The sequence below is a fragment of the Cariama cristata genome, unplaced genomic scaffold, assembly GCF_000690535.1.
Source record: "Cariama cristata isolate BGI_N322 unplaced genomic scaffold, ASM69053v1 Scaffold35710, whole genome shotgun sequence".
Lineage (NCBI taxonomy): Eukaryota > Metazoa > Chordata > Aves > Cariamiformes > Cariamidae > Cariama > Cariama cristata.
In genome coordinates, this window is record NW_009594722.1 from 1 (window position 1) to 13,710 (window position 13,710).

General features: G+C 35.6%; 1 long non-coding RNA gene across 1 annotated transcript; it reads right to left on the reverse strand.

Moving 5' to 3' along the window:
• Positions 1 to 153: 153 nt before the first annotated feature.
• Positions 154 to 10,093, reverse strand: LOC104160780. Its single transcript, XR_696442.1, has 5 exons — positions 10,067 to 10,093; positions 7,699 to 7,752; positions 1,885 to 1,953; positions 1,636 to 1,716; positions 154 to 302 (listed from the first exon to the last, which is right to left on the reverse strand). It is a non-coding gene; the product is annotated as an uncharacterized LOC104160780 (long non-coding RNA).
• Positions 10,094 to 13,710: the final 3,617 nt, after the last annotated feature.

Genomic DNA, 13,710 nt, shown 5'->3' on the forward strand with positions numbered 1-13,710 from the left:
TTGTTTTAATTTTTTTTGTTCTGGTTTACTATCCTGTACCTTAACCAGATCAGTTCAGAACAAGACCTAACTCCCCTATCCAATGAACAATACAGTTTTATTCTAATTAGTATTTTAATTATGTTTTTCTTGAAAGAACCAAAACCACATACCGTTGAAACTTTGGATATTTCAGCCCGAATATGTATGAGATCCTCCTGCAAAAGTCTCTGCTGGTAAGAAATTTTTTCTGCATGTTGCGGTTGCTCTTTGTACTGTTCCAGCTGCCTGTGTAAAACCTCCAAAACAGATTCCAGCTGATCCTGACAAAGAAGAAGATGGCAGCAAGCTTATATACAGCATTTACATGGGATTTTATGGATCTCCCTGTGGGAATAGAAAAGTTTTTATCCACACCCCCAGTCTTTCCTATAAGCCACTAGAGGTTAGGATTGGCCTCCTGTCATTGAGACTAAGATGTAAACGAAAAAGTGCAAGAGCCTTAAATAACTATTATAACCAAAATTATCTTGTATTTTCCATTAAATCTTTCCATTAAGTAGCCAAAACTGTGGAAAACCTAAAGCACCAAGAGGTGATTCTTTCTATTTACAGTCTGTACAAAACTGTAACTTACCGTTTCAGAAAAATTCCCTTAAGCAGTGCAGAACTGTGACAGTCCTACCACAGCGCAGCATTAGCTGCTTATTTAAGGACAGGTTCTCATTCGCTGCTATAGTTAAATTAACCATGTGAGGGATTAAAATACTGTCTAAAACACAAAGTAGGCCTGATTCATTCAGTCAGGAGTAAATAACACTGAATCATTTTTGCACAGCAGCTCTTCTGAAGCATCCACCTGGACAGTACTTTCATTTTAGAAGAGATTCTTTTCTGAACCACCTTGATTTATTGACAGCTATAGCTCATAGGCAGTTAAGCAGATAAATATACATACAGGCAAGGAAAGACAAGGACAGGGAAACCATTCAGTTACTGTTTACTATTTGAACTCTGACTTGAATGGGCACAGAGGAAAGGAAGAGGGTTCTAACTACAAACTTGTCAGAGAAGATATTCCAGCATTTCAGTCATAACCCTCAGAACTAAGTTCACAGTAGTATATATAAACCAGCATAGGTTTCTGAAACTACTACAAATTTCAGTATCTCTCCCTTCTCTCAGTCCTCTTTTTCTTCTTTCTTTTTTTAAAAAAACAAAACCAAAAACAACAAACCACCACACAAGTTACAGTGAGAGCTCAATATGGTAGCACCCTGCTATTTATGCAAACAACGTTTGCGCAGGTGGGAAGAAATGCAAAGGAAACATGACTCAGCTTCCCACCATATACATATTAAGACATAAAGCAAAACTACACACAAAAGTGTATGTACCCCAATCTATGATAAATGCCAGAAAATTCAATGTATATGGTTTCAAAATATTCACTTTCAAAAACATGTTTTCTAACAGTGGGTACTCAATCCTAACATAAAAACCAATTCTTTGCCTTATATAAAGTTTACACACATGTCCAAAGGAAACTACTACAATGCAAGCAGCATCCAGTAATTCGATTTTTTGTTTATAATTCCATATTTTATGATTAGATGAAAGTTGTTATTTTTACAGAACCCTTTTTAATCTACTTACTTTATTTTCCTTAAGGGCTCTTATTTTGTCCTCCAAGTCCTGCAGAATTCTGTCCTGCTCACAGAAAATGCTTAGCTTGACCTGACAATAAAATCATATAAATATATAACGTTAGATTTTAAAAAACAAGCAGAAAAGTCTCCACTAGCAATATTTTACCCCAAAGACAATAATCATGTGAACATGTAACAGTACAACATAAATAGCTAAAACAATGCAAGAGGTTCTGAAGTGGTATTTGATACTTACATCAATATCACTTTCTGCAATCTTGACAGGTTTTGTACTTCGTTCCTTTAACAAGTCACGCCCTGTCACCTAAGAGGAACAGGTTTTAAAGATCTAAGAAATTTGTTGCAAACTAAAACCTAATCATGCTTCAACAATGAAAAGAAAAGTTTTGATAAATATTCACGGTTATTAACAAAGATGAATAAGATTTTGGATACAAGTCTTTTCAAATATGGCTTTAGTTTTTTTAAAAAATGTTATCAGAAAGGATTGCTAGTTATATTAGACTATTTAATAACTCTTACAGTAGCTTAAAATTCTGTACAAAACAGCATAATCCCACCTGTCTATGGTTATAAAGGTCCTGTTCCTGCAAAACCCAATAGTTTTAACAGTTGAGCTTTAACAGCTTTCTTGAAACCAAAGGACTCGAATAAGTCCTTTAAATGCGTGGTTGCAAGAATAACAGCATTAATTAATGACTAAACCCACAACTTTTTGGCAACTATTTCATTCTACAAAGGATAGTCTCTTCCATAGTACAGGGTGAATTTTATTTAAGACAGATTGCTATAAAAGTGCTAGAGTGGAATTAAATGTAATTGATCTACCTTGACATAATATACCAAATCTCTCATTCCATAAATCACTGGTTTCATATTCAATTTCTGGTGAGAAGATTATCTTGTCACATAACACAGTTTTTAAATCAGTACAGAAACTATATTATATTATAGTTCCAACCTTCACAGCAATCTTAAAATGAAGGCATGTCTATCTCTGTAGAAAGGTTTATTATTTCCACTGTCTACATGGGACCCTTTTTGTGAATAAATGAGGTTAAGAAAACAGCAATATAATACAGCTCATTAATCATACAGTTTTTAAAAGCTTTAAAATCTAATGACTTCATATTACTAGATTAGAACACTTTTAAAGATTCCGTAAAGCAAATACTATCTTACCAAAGAAACACCTGGTGTTTAGAAGTATAGTACTCGTACATTTCAGTATATTTCTATTCATATACAGGCAAACGTTTATGAAGAAAAAGTCACCTAAATATTGCCTTTAATAGTGTCAGAACAGAAGTTTTAATACAAGAGTAGAAGTTGTTGGCCTTTCTGGTGGGGTAGAAGGGGTAATTTGCTTTTGTACTGACCGACTAGCAATCTCCAGACTTGAAGCTACATCATTTACTTATTAATCTAACAGGCACCTACAGGTTCATGCTAGCTTTCTTAAAGTAATTAAATTTTACTGTAAGTGTAGATAAATCTTTGATACAACCTGAGTTTCTCATCTAACATGTTATATGAAGTCAGCCATCTACACATAACATTTTCAAATAACAAAGTAGGTTTAAGACAGAAGAGTATGGTCATCCTTTATGTTTGCTGTCTTCTCTCCTCCAATGGCAGACTCCATTCAAAGACTTATTGTGTGTTTTCATGCAGTGAAATCTTACTTCCCCACCAACAAAATCAAAAGCCTTTACTGCCTGTCAAAACTTTCAATTTTCAGATATTTTCATTTTCAACAAAAATGCGTTTCATATAAGAAAAATCCTTTCTTTCAAAAGTATTAATGGAATTATTTAAATGCTAAATTCTATGTATAATAGTAACAAATAATTAAATATAAGCATAAATACGAACATGTCAAAGTAGTAATTTTGCATATTTAATTCAAGCTAAGAGAATGCAAAAGCCTTTTTCAAAGCAATGGAATTAACATAAAAACCAGAGTCTAGAGATTTTTGGGATATTTTAAATTACATAATCAGAACCATAAAGAATTTGTTAATTATCAAGCAGTGAACATGAGAACATAATGAAGATTTAGCATGCTTTCACATTTTCAAAATTACACATAGGAGTCACTACTTGACACAATCATTTTCAAAACATGATAAAATGAAACCAAACACTGAGGACAGCCATAATTTAGCACACAGACTCCAAAACGGAGGGGAGCGGGCAAGAAAAAAAAAAGGGAAAGAAAAAACAAAATCTCACGGAAAGCATTACTGTTTACCATAAGACACCTGTAAAAGCCAGAATATGTAAACATTGACTGCTATTTTAAAAAGCAATGGGATGAGCACATTTCAGATGCAAGCAGTCTTACATGTATACTGGATAGTAACCCTTGTGCTGAGTTCTTTAGCACTTTGTATATCATGTTGATCAGAGGTCCATTATTTTCTATCTGTTTCAAACAAAAGTTCAGTAATAGCTTGTTATAGACGTAAAAATTAAAAACCCCAAACCTTAGAACTCAAAACTCCATCAGCAGCAGTAATCACATGCTCATAAGTCACACCAATCCTTGAGGTTTATCGTCTATATAATCCGCCATTACGGAAGCTACAACTGGATATCTACCTATCTTGTTATATTGTGGATAGACTGTTCATCCAACCATAAGATCTTTTTACTTTTGCAACACACACATAGAAACACGCAACACAAAACAGGATTTGCTCAGACTTGTCCAACTGCAGTTTCAAGAGTGTTGGGAATTACAAGAAGATATTTTCTGTCATGTAATATGTAGTAACGCTGGCACCAACAGCTCTCTATTGATAATTTGAGCAACCTAGTTAAAACCTCAGTGAAAAATGTTATTTCACTCACACTTACCCTTCCTCCCAGAACAAATACCTGCCATTCACTATTTCCTTCATTACTTATGTGACACAAGCTTGCACTAGCAACCTCTTTCGACTGCAGTAGAAACTAAACAGCTTCAGGTATTACAGTATGACTGCGGACAAATGAAGCAGGACCACGGCCGAACCACTGAGAGGGCCCCAGATTTGCTTGAACTGGTTGCACAATTTATACTTAGTGACACAAACTTTCCTATACTTCCTCATCCATATTATGTATAACGTGCTTGGGAATGTTTGTGAAGTATTTTGAAGCGAGGCTGCCCACCCATCCCTCCTGTAGCCTGCTTGAACTTGATTTCATAGTCACAAAAAGGGAAGCTTGCTTCACCACTTGTGTTTCATCTTATTTGCAAAGTCATCTGAGAAGTTTGTGGGGAAAATTGAGTTTCTCTTTCCTTTGCTCTTCCTTTCTGCTTTTCTAATACAGAGTCTATTCACTTTAGAGATAAACCAACTGCGGAAACACAACTGTGGAAATCTGTTTGCAGAGGAGCCATGGTTATGCTACAGTAGACAGATACACCAGTTCTTTCATGCTCCACATACCTCTATTTCATGAGTGAAAAAAGAAGAGAGAGTCGTCATAACAATTTTCAGGGAAAAAAATTGTTTGTAATCTAAGGGCAACATTGTTAAAGGAAACCTCCATAATGCACGGTATTTGGCAAGTTCAAAATTATGAGTAATATTCCTCATAGTGTTAGTAAACAGCCTTTAGCCTTTTTTTGGTATGTCAGAACTAGCTCACATGCAAGAGAAAACTACTGAAATGGATTAATATCGCTACAGCATTTTTATTTCATTTACAGTTATGACAATACACTACAATGTTGAACAATATCATCTTGGTAGTAACATAAAAATTATTCCTTAGACACTATATTTAAGCTCTTAAGCAATAAGAAAATAGGCTTGTATAAAAGGATAAAAGCAAAGGGAGGACAAAACATGTGAGTAACGACAAATTACTAAATGCTGTGTTACTGGTCACTATAGTCAGTTTTAGTACTATGGCATGCATTATAAAATTAATTGCTTAATCACTATTCCATGTTGAAAAGTTGTATTTTGACACTTCTAAGAAGAGAGATCTTCAGAAATAATGGATTTAGTGAAAAGAAAAAAGTTAACCCCAGTTCCAAAATCTTCAGTCCTATTTGAAATTGTTTTATCAAAGTGGGTCTTACTCAAAGCCCAATGAAGCCAAAAGAGTGACTTGAATTAACAGGCTTTCTATCTAAGCCTTCAGTGTTCTAAATGAAAGGTACCACATATATTAACTCTGAATCTACCATATTCCACCATTACCAAATCAGTACGTAATTTGCTTAGTTTCATCCAGCACTCTATTCTTTTTTCCTCATACTGCAAAACAAAGCATTTCTACATTTAGTGGCTAAACACAAATTTAACCAATACAAAGATACCTTCTCAAGCTTCACAGGGTCTCTTTAATCCCTCAGCAACCTGACCTCAATTTTTACATTTCCAGACCACTATTGAAAGAAGGTTATTAAGAAATGCCCATCTTGAAAAGTTACATCATTCTTATGCAAACACACTTGAGATTTTGACTGTCAAGATTTTCAAAAGGGAACTAACGCTAACATTAAGTTTCTGCGCAGAGAAAGATCAGATGCCCCCATACATTTCTCTTTCTGGCTGCTTTCATCAGGTGCTATGCAGGCTGCACGAAGGCACATGGGGAGTTCCTGGGAGACCAAATAGCTCTTCATGTCCTGAATTGCAATAAATCAATCCATATGGAAGACACACAAAAGTTAAAAATCCATCCTAAGAATTTTGCTAAGCATGTAACAGTTTCAGAGGCTTAAACTGTGGCCACTTTTAATTGTGAAAATTGTTGTGTTTTATAATGGACAAAACACTGTGTTTATTAGTAATTTCTCAAATTGTAGGACCTTTAAATCAAAATTTGTCATAAAATTCAGCCGACGGCTTGGGATACAATTACATTTGGCAAAGCCATGAACAAACCAAGAACAAGGTCTAAAGTGAAATATGTCCAACCAATTAGAAATTTGTATATTAATGATTAGAACAGTTTACATATTTGATCATTTAGACTATACATACCATGTGACAAATATTCTATTTTTATATATACTACACTATACATACGTGTAGTATGTACTACTAGTATTTTCCATTGATATATTTGGTTATATATTCAGCCATTAAAACATTAAAATAAAATTGAAATACACATACTAATAGGTCCAGTCAGCTCATTAATTGCACATATGCACGCTCCATGGCATCAGTAAGAACTATGCACATGCAAACAAGGACAAGGTGTCAAGTTTCACTCCACCTTGATTTTTAAAAACACCATATGATACATATACGGTGTGACATCCTACACACTATAGAAAGTGGCAGACTGCTTTGCTAAGCAAAATGATTATATGTTTTGTGGTTTTTTTCCTTCAAAAGCCAATATTAGTAAGTCTAGCTTTGCTTTCAAATTGCCAACTATCAGGTGCACCAGATACAGAAGTAATTTAGTTTAGACAGATGCTTTGATGCTCACTTTTAAATTTTTTTTTTTAAAGGAAATATCACGTAACGTTATTTCGGCAAATTATATTTACAGATGGATGGATGGATGAATGGGTGCATTTGGAATCTCTTAGCTGTAATAATATGAAAACAATGACAGGTGCTAATTAATCACCACATTTTTACAAGAAAGACAGACATAAATACAGCATATTATAAAAACAAGGAAAAAGTCAGCTCAAGAAGATTTAAAGGGAAAAATCTGGATTAAAAGAACACCTTTTTAACTTGGAGGAGTTGACTTCATATTGGATCCAGTTCTACAGTAGACGAACATTTTGAATCACTTTTTTATCTGATTTCACTAAACCCACAGAATATCATTCATTTCTAGTACCAGTAACACAAGTTCTTCCTACAAACTGAAGCAATTACATTTTCTGAGTTTGCACTTTAATTATATAGTCACTACTATAAAGAGACACTCAATAGTCTAAGCGCAACAGTGATGGCAAGACACAGTTTCCATCTCTAAACAGAAGGTGATTTGAAAACCTGCAGGTACAAAGATGATACACAAAAGACCACTGGGTTAAAACAAATAATGGAAGTAGACTCCTATAAAATCTTACCTTTAGATCCAAATACTCCAAATCCTTTTTCAACTGGATATAAGTGTCATCCGCCTTCAGGTAAGTACATAGGAAAACAACAATGCAATGTATTTGAATGTTTGAAACAATTTCAGAATACTTGGTTATATACAGGAAAATGGATGAAAGAGGAAACAAAGTAACAGAGTAGGAACTACATAAAAAAGCACATTTGCACCACCAGCATATTGTTATCTACAGCTGAAAAATGGGCAAAATATTTCCCAAGAATATTACCACCTCATATCCACCCTCCAAACATACAGATTTCAGTTTTCCACCTCTAATGAGACATGTAAATACATCACACAATAGATTTTCAAAAGTTATTTTTTCAAGATCAATTTCTACTGACTATCCCTTCACTGAAAAAGTTATGGTGTAGCCCTCCAGCACAATTTGTCTCTTTGGGAGAAGAGAAGACTTGTACCTAACTGAATGTCAGATGTAACTAGAAGCCATCATATAACAAATCATTAGAATACTTTCGGTCACATTTCATACACGTTTTAAGATAGGAATTCCTTTATTCAGGGAAAGTACGAAATAAGTTTTGTGAATAAAATACTGAAAAAGATCTCACTTTTATGATTAGAGAATCCATTTTGTCTTTTAAGTAACAGCATCCAACTTGTTCCTTATTTTTCATTGGCTCACCTGTAATTGCTATCAGCTTAATTTTCTAGTTACATTCATGTATTAACATTACAGTCACTACAAGAAAAACATGCACAGAAGTCATAACAAAGTTATTTCTCCTTTTTTCAAAAAGGGTATTTGCAATACAGAACAAAATAAAGTTTAACTGTTGCAAATGTGCTTTGTAGTCAGCCAAAATGCGCCCAAATTCCTATAATTTTTACTGCTATTTTGACAGGATTTTATATCATGGGTACATTAAACTTCAGAATAAAAGAAAAACACAACGATACCTTTTCTCAAGTTTTGAGCCAATGAGAATGTGTAGGTAAAAAAGAAAAGAAAAACCCTTTATGCCATAAAATCAATAGATCACCTTTGCATTTCTTTAGAGGTGTTCACTTACAATTCTTACCCCATCAGCTTGTAAGTCTGGCTGAGGACTTGACTAGAAAGTCTGCCCATTTTTGGAGAAATCCCTGTTACTATCGCCCATCTTAGTGCAATTGTTCTGTAGGTGAGGTAAGTCGGGAAATGAAATTTTTCCAAATTCAGAAAAACTCCTTTACTTTTGGGCCTATATAAAGCTTTCACCAATTCCGAGAAGAGTCACCACATTTTATTCCCAGGTGGCTCCATTTTTTGAGGCTCTAATACGAACCAAAGAGCTCTGTAAGTACATTTCTGCTTGATCTCACATTTACAAATTTCATACATCAGTGTGCAATCAAGAGCACTGTTGATGATCCAAGATGCCCCACAGCTTTTAGGAACCAACGTTCACCTGCAGAACTGACAGAGTTACAAGCTCATATGAATGTACAAACTGGCTGATGCATCTCAATTTGCAGGTGACGCAGCATGTGGCACAGGGAGCCAATCCCATCATGAAAGCAGCACAAAGAAATGGTTTTGCTTTAAAATGAACTTATCGAATATTTTAACCAATATTTCTGAAGATGCAGCATTTTCAGAAATAGTATAAAAAGGAAGTATACACAACACTTTGAAATATATGCACTGGTGCCCTATAACTTAAAATGCTCATCTTTTATAGCAAATACAGTAGCAAAGAAAAACCGCAAACAACCTGGGAATTGTAGAATACAGAATGGGCAAGAAAGCACAGACTCAAGCATGCCACTAACGAAGCATCTGCAGAGTCACAAAATGTCATACGGCACAATGAGCCACGCAGCAGCTGACCTGATAGGTGGAATTAGTTGGCAAGTGCTGCAGTAATTGTGCGATTGTGTAATTTCGTATACTAGCCAACTTAGCCTGATGTCTCCTTAATCGAATGAGAAGCAATGTTAGCTCTTCAGGCTGCAGGTATTTAGACACATTGTAAAGAGGAAATTAGCAGTCTTCAGGGAGAGTAACTGTAATTACATTTTTCATCTCAGTGCCCAGAAAGCAGTTACTTGACATGATTAAGCAATTATTTCATTAACTTTGCATTTGGTCAAATAAACATAATAAAAGTTGAATCCTGTAATAACGGACCGCTCACCCCCATTCACATTGGAGATAACAGCGAAATTCCTACAGGCTTTCCTGGGAGCTGGTTAAGATTAAGTTCTCATTCAAGTTATTCATATCTTAACTAATAAAAATACTACAACTAATATGGAATGAGTAGGATTTTAAAACTTAACTACAATACTGTGATGACACAAAAGGAAAAGTAACTGCTCTCTCAACTTACCGACTTGCCATGCAAACTGGGTGCGCTCACGGTATGTGTCATGTAGCCCATAGCAGGCATAGAGCGTCGATCAATGTGAGTTGAGCTCTGTAAGAAGCCACAGCCAGAATTGTAAGGATTGTCTCAAGTGAGAAGTATGTTGCACTCGAGGGAAAATTCAGAAGATAGGCACCTCTGCCACAAATTTTCTATTTGAATTCACGGCATTCTTAAATCAGGGTAACATTCAAGGGCCAGCCAGATCCACTGATGATGCTGGGCAGCCCAGCAGATTCTGGCAGCACAAGATGCTTCAGTAGAACATTCAAAGTGGCTTCCAGCAAAAAAAAAAAAAAAAAAACCAGTTCATAAAGTTCTCTCCCACTTAATGTCTCCCAGAGAAAGGCTGGTTAGCTTATGCCCTCCAACAGCAGGCTTGTACTCCACACTAACAGCTGTGAATGCCCTCTTTCAGCCAGGGACCACTAAGCTACTGACATGAGTGACACCTTGTGGCAATGGGTGCCATTAATACCAGTTTTTTTTAAATAATCATGTTTGATCTGCCCCTTTCTGCTTATAGTATGAAAACCTATTACATATCCATTCTTTCATCTTTCTCTTAATGCCAAACTTTTATGGCTTTCTTCAAGGTAGACTAAATGTCTCATGATCTGTTTTTATTCCTGTCTCTGAATTGCACAGAATGCTGTTCTGTTCTGCCTTTTTTTTCCCCCTTTTTTAAAAGTGTAACTGGATGGAATTTAATAAAGCATTCCAGACAGGGAGGAGTATCACAGATTTCTGCAGACACACACATTTAAATGTAAAATGACACTGTGTGCTTACATATAAAAACATGAGCATTTTTCTCTAGAAACTTTTACAGAAGTTTCACAGAAATGTTTTACAGATGAGGAAAACTGTGTTTCCCTATATTGGTAAAACCAGTATGGCATAAAGAGTTTTATTTACAAGTAAAGTTTATGCAGCTACATTGCACAGGAAGACTGTTGTACATTCCTTTGTAAGGAATGTAATGCTCCTTCAACTTACACATGGAGAAACCAATGTCTGGTATAATATACTCAGGAGTTAAAAAATATTAATTTCCAGTGCTGCACTTCACTAGACTATTTCATCCTCTGATAGAACATTATAAATCTATAAATACTGAAAGATATCCAACAGCTACACTGCATATGCACTAGGAAAAAAATCTAAACTGTACATGAATCTGGGATGCAACCAAAAGTCATGGTCCTGAACCCATGCTGGGTATTTTAATTTACAAGTCTCTTTCTTTGCAAATATTTTCCCCATCAGAGCCCATGGTTAAGGTTAAAGAATCAGGTGAATACGGTGGTTTTCATTTCCACTTATTCCAGTGTAAGAGCTACCAAGACAAGTAAATTCTACATTAATTCAATCCTGAATTTCCCTAATTTCCTTCGGCAACGAGACCCATGTGGACTTCCGAATAGGGAAACCTCTGTCACCTCTGAATGAGAGGGTACAACAGCACCTACAACAAAAACCACACTGAAGTTCTCGAGAAGGTTAAAGTTTCAGACCAACACTATTTGATTTTGGTTAGCCCAATGATAATGACTCTGCTTAAACTATCAAACGAATGAAAAAATCATTATGTTTTTAGCCATAACTAAAAACTGAATCAGCTGTAAGACTAACTACACAAAGGCAAAACATGTAGAGAAAGCAGCCACAGCAAACACTGAAGACTACAAGCATAAGCAAATAATCAAGGAAGAGTTCATCTTGCTGAGTTTTATATTCTGGCCTACTTACTCTATATATTAAAATACTACAATTTGTATATTTTATACATTAAACATATTCCTTCCAGTTTTTGAATAAAAATATTCCAAACCAATGTGATGTGCCACCAATTTTCCTTTCCTAACCAACAAAAATTAATAAATCTGAAATGATCAGAAAGATCAAGAATTTTAGGAGAAAAACATTGTATTAACTTTTACTACTTGCATGATCTTCAGACATAAGGAAGGATGCACTCAAAAATTACTAAATTATCACTAGATGACACCCCACATAGAATAGTTTAAAATCAGTTATACTTTATACAAACCTTTACAGCATGATTTCGTATTTTCCTGGGTGATCCAGCCAAAGGAACATCTACAATCTGTCTCTCATCAGATGGTTTAACTGTAAGTCTCTCTGCAGGAGTATGTGGTCTCCTTGGGGGAAAGCTTTTTGGAGGTCCAGGTGGAGGAATATCAGATGGAGAGGGCGGAACAGATATTGATCGTGGAACATCTAATGAACTTTTTGACTTACCACGATCAATAAAGTCTGAAGAACCTACATAAAGTGGGGCAGTGGGGCTGCCATGTTTAAATTGCTGTCTCTGCTGCCACTCATACAGCTGCCAAACAGTTCCATCCTTATTTGCTTTCCTTTCCTCCTGGGACATCTTCAAGTGGCTAACACGATCTTGTGCATATTTGTAGTCACTTGGCAAATTGCGGTTTGGTGGCGGTGGTGAGCTCCCTGAAGTCTGCCTGGTATTCTTTGGCAAAGTGTGATAGTTTTCAGGAAAAGGTGGATTGGGACCCTGACGTGTAAGAGTCTGATCAGAAGTGAGGCTGTAGAGGAGGGGGAAAAAAGGATAAATTTTTAGGATACATTGATGAGTAGGAGTGACTGATTAAAAAAGCATAGGAGCTATAAGGCACAACATACAAGAGTCATTTAAAAAGAATTTACAGAAATATTAAAAAAGTAATATTAATGAAATCTACCTCGCACAAAAATATTACCCTGTATTCATGCAAAGATGCAAATAGTATAAATACAGCCTTTTAATTTAGTGTTTAACTTAGGATGACCTACTAGAAATAAACTTAAGGGTCAGCAACATTATGTACTTAGACTAAAAAGAATGTCAAGAAAATGAAAGGAATGGTTGTGATGTTTAAAGAGCAAATCCGTAGATTATTTCTTTCCACGAAAAGCCTGCTCACCACCAGGTGGTGCAGTTTAGGAACAACAAATGCATGCTCACTATAAAAAATTTACCTTAACGTGCAAGAAGCAATCTCACCAATCACAGAATGAGTATCTCAGATAATTTTTGTTCATGTGAATGAAGCAAAGAAAAAAAGGTAAGAAACTGCTCAGAGTTGCCAGGTCTGTATGATTTACTTTCATCTCACCTAATGCTACTGGTTCTACTGTTTTAAGCAACACAAGGCTTTTTGCGACCAAACTCATTGACAAACCAGAATATAAAAAGAGGTGTTACATCCTGGCTTCAGTACTGCATCTGTAATATACTTAAACTGTAGGAATTCAATCTTCTAGTAGGTAGAGCGTTAAGACAGAATTGGCAAAAGCTTTGACAAAGTGTAGCGAGCTCCCTCTCTGACTGTGAAGTCAAAATCTTTCTGTAGTCTCACGCATAAGACCTGCCTGTCCAATTTCTGATTCAACATCTGGGGGTTTTGTACTTGCAGTCATTTACCCATTGATTCAGGATCTCCAAACAGAGAATCATTCTGCTAAACTTGCTACAGAGCAACAATACAAAAAATAAATAGCAACAACCACCACCCCATAAATGAAGAAACTCAGAGCACGTTCATCACTCCACTTGGAAGGCTCCACTCTGTATAAGAGGG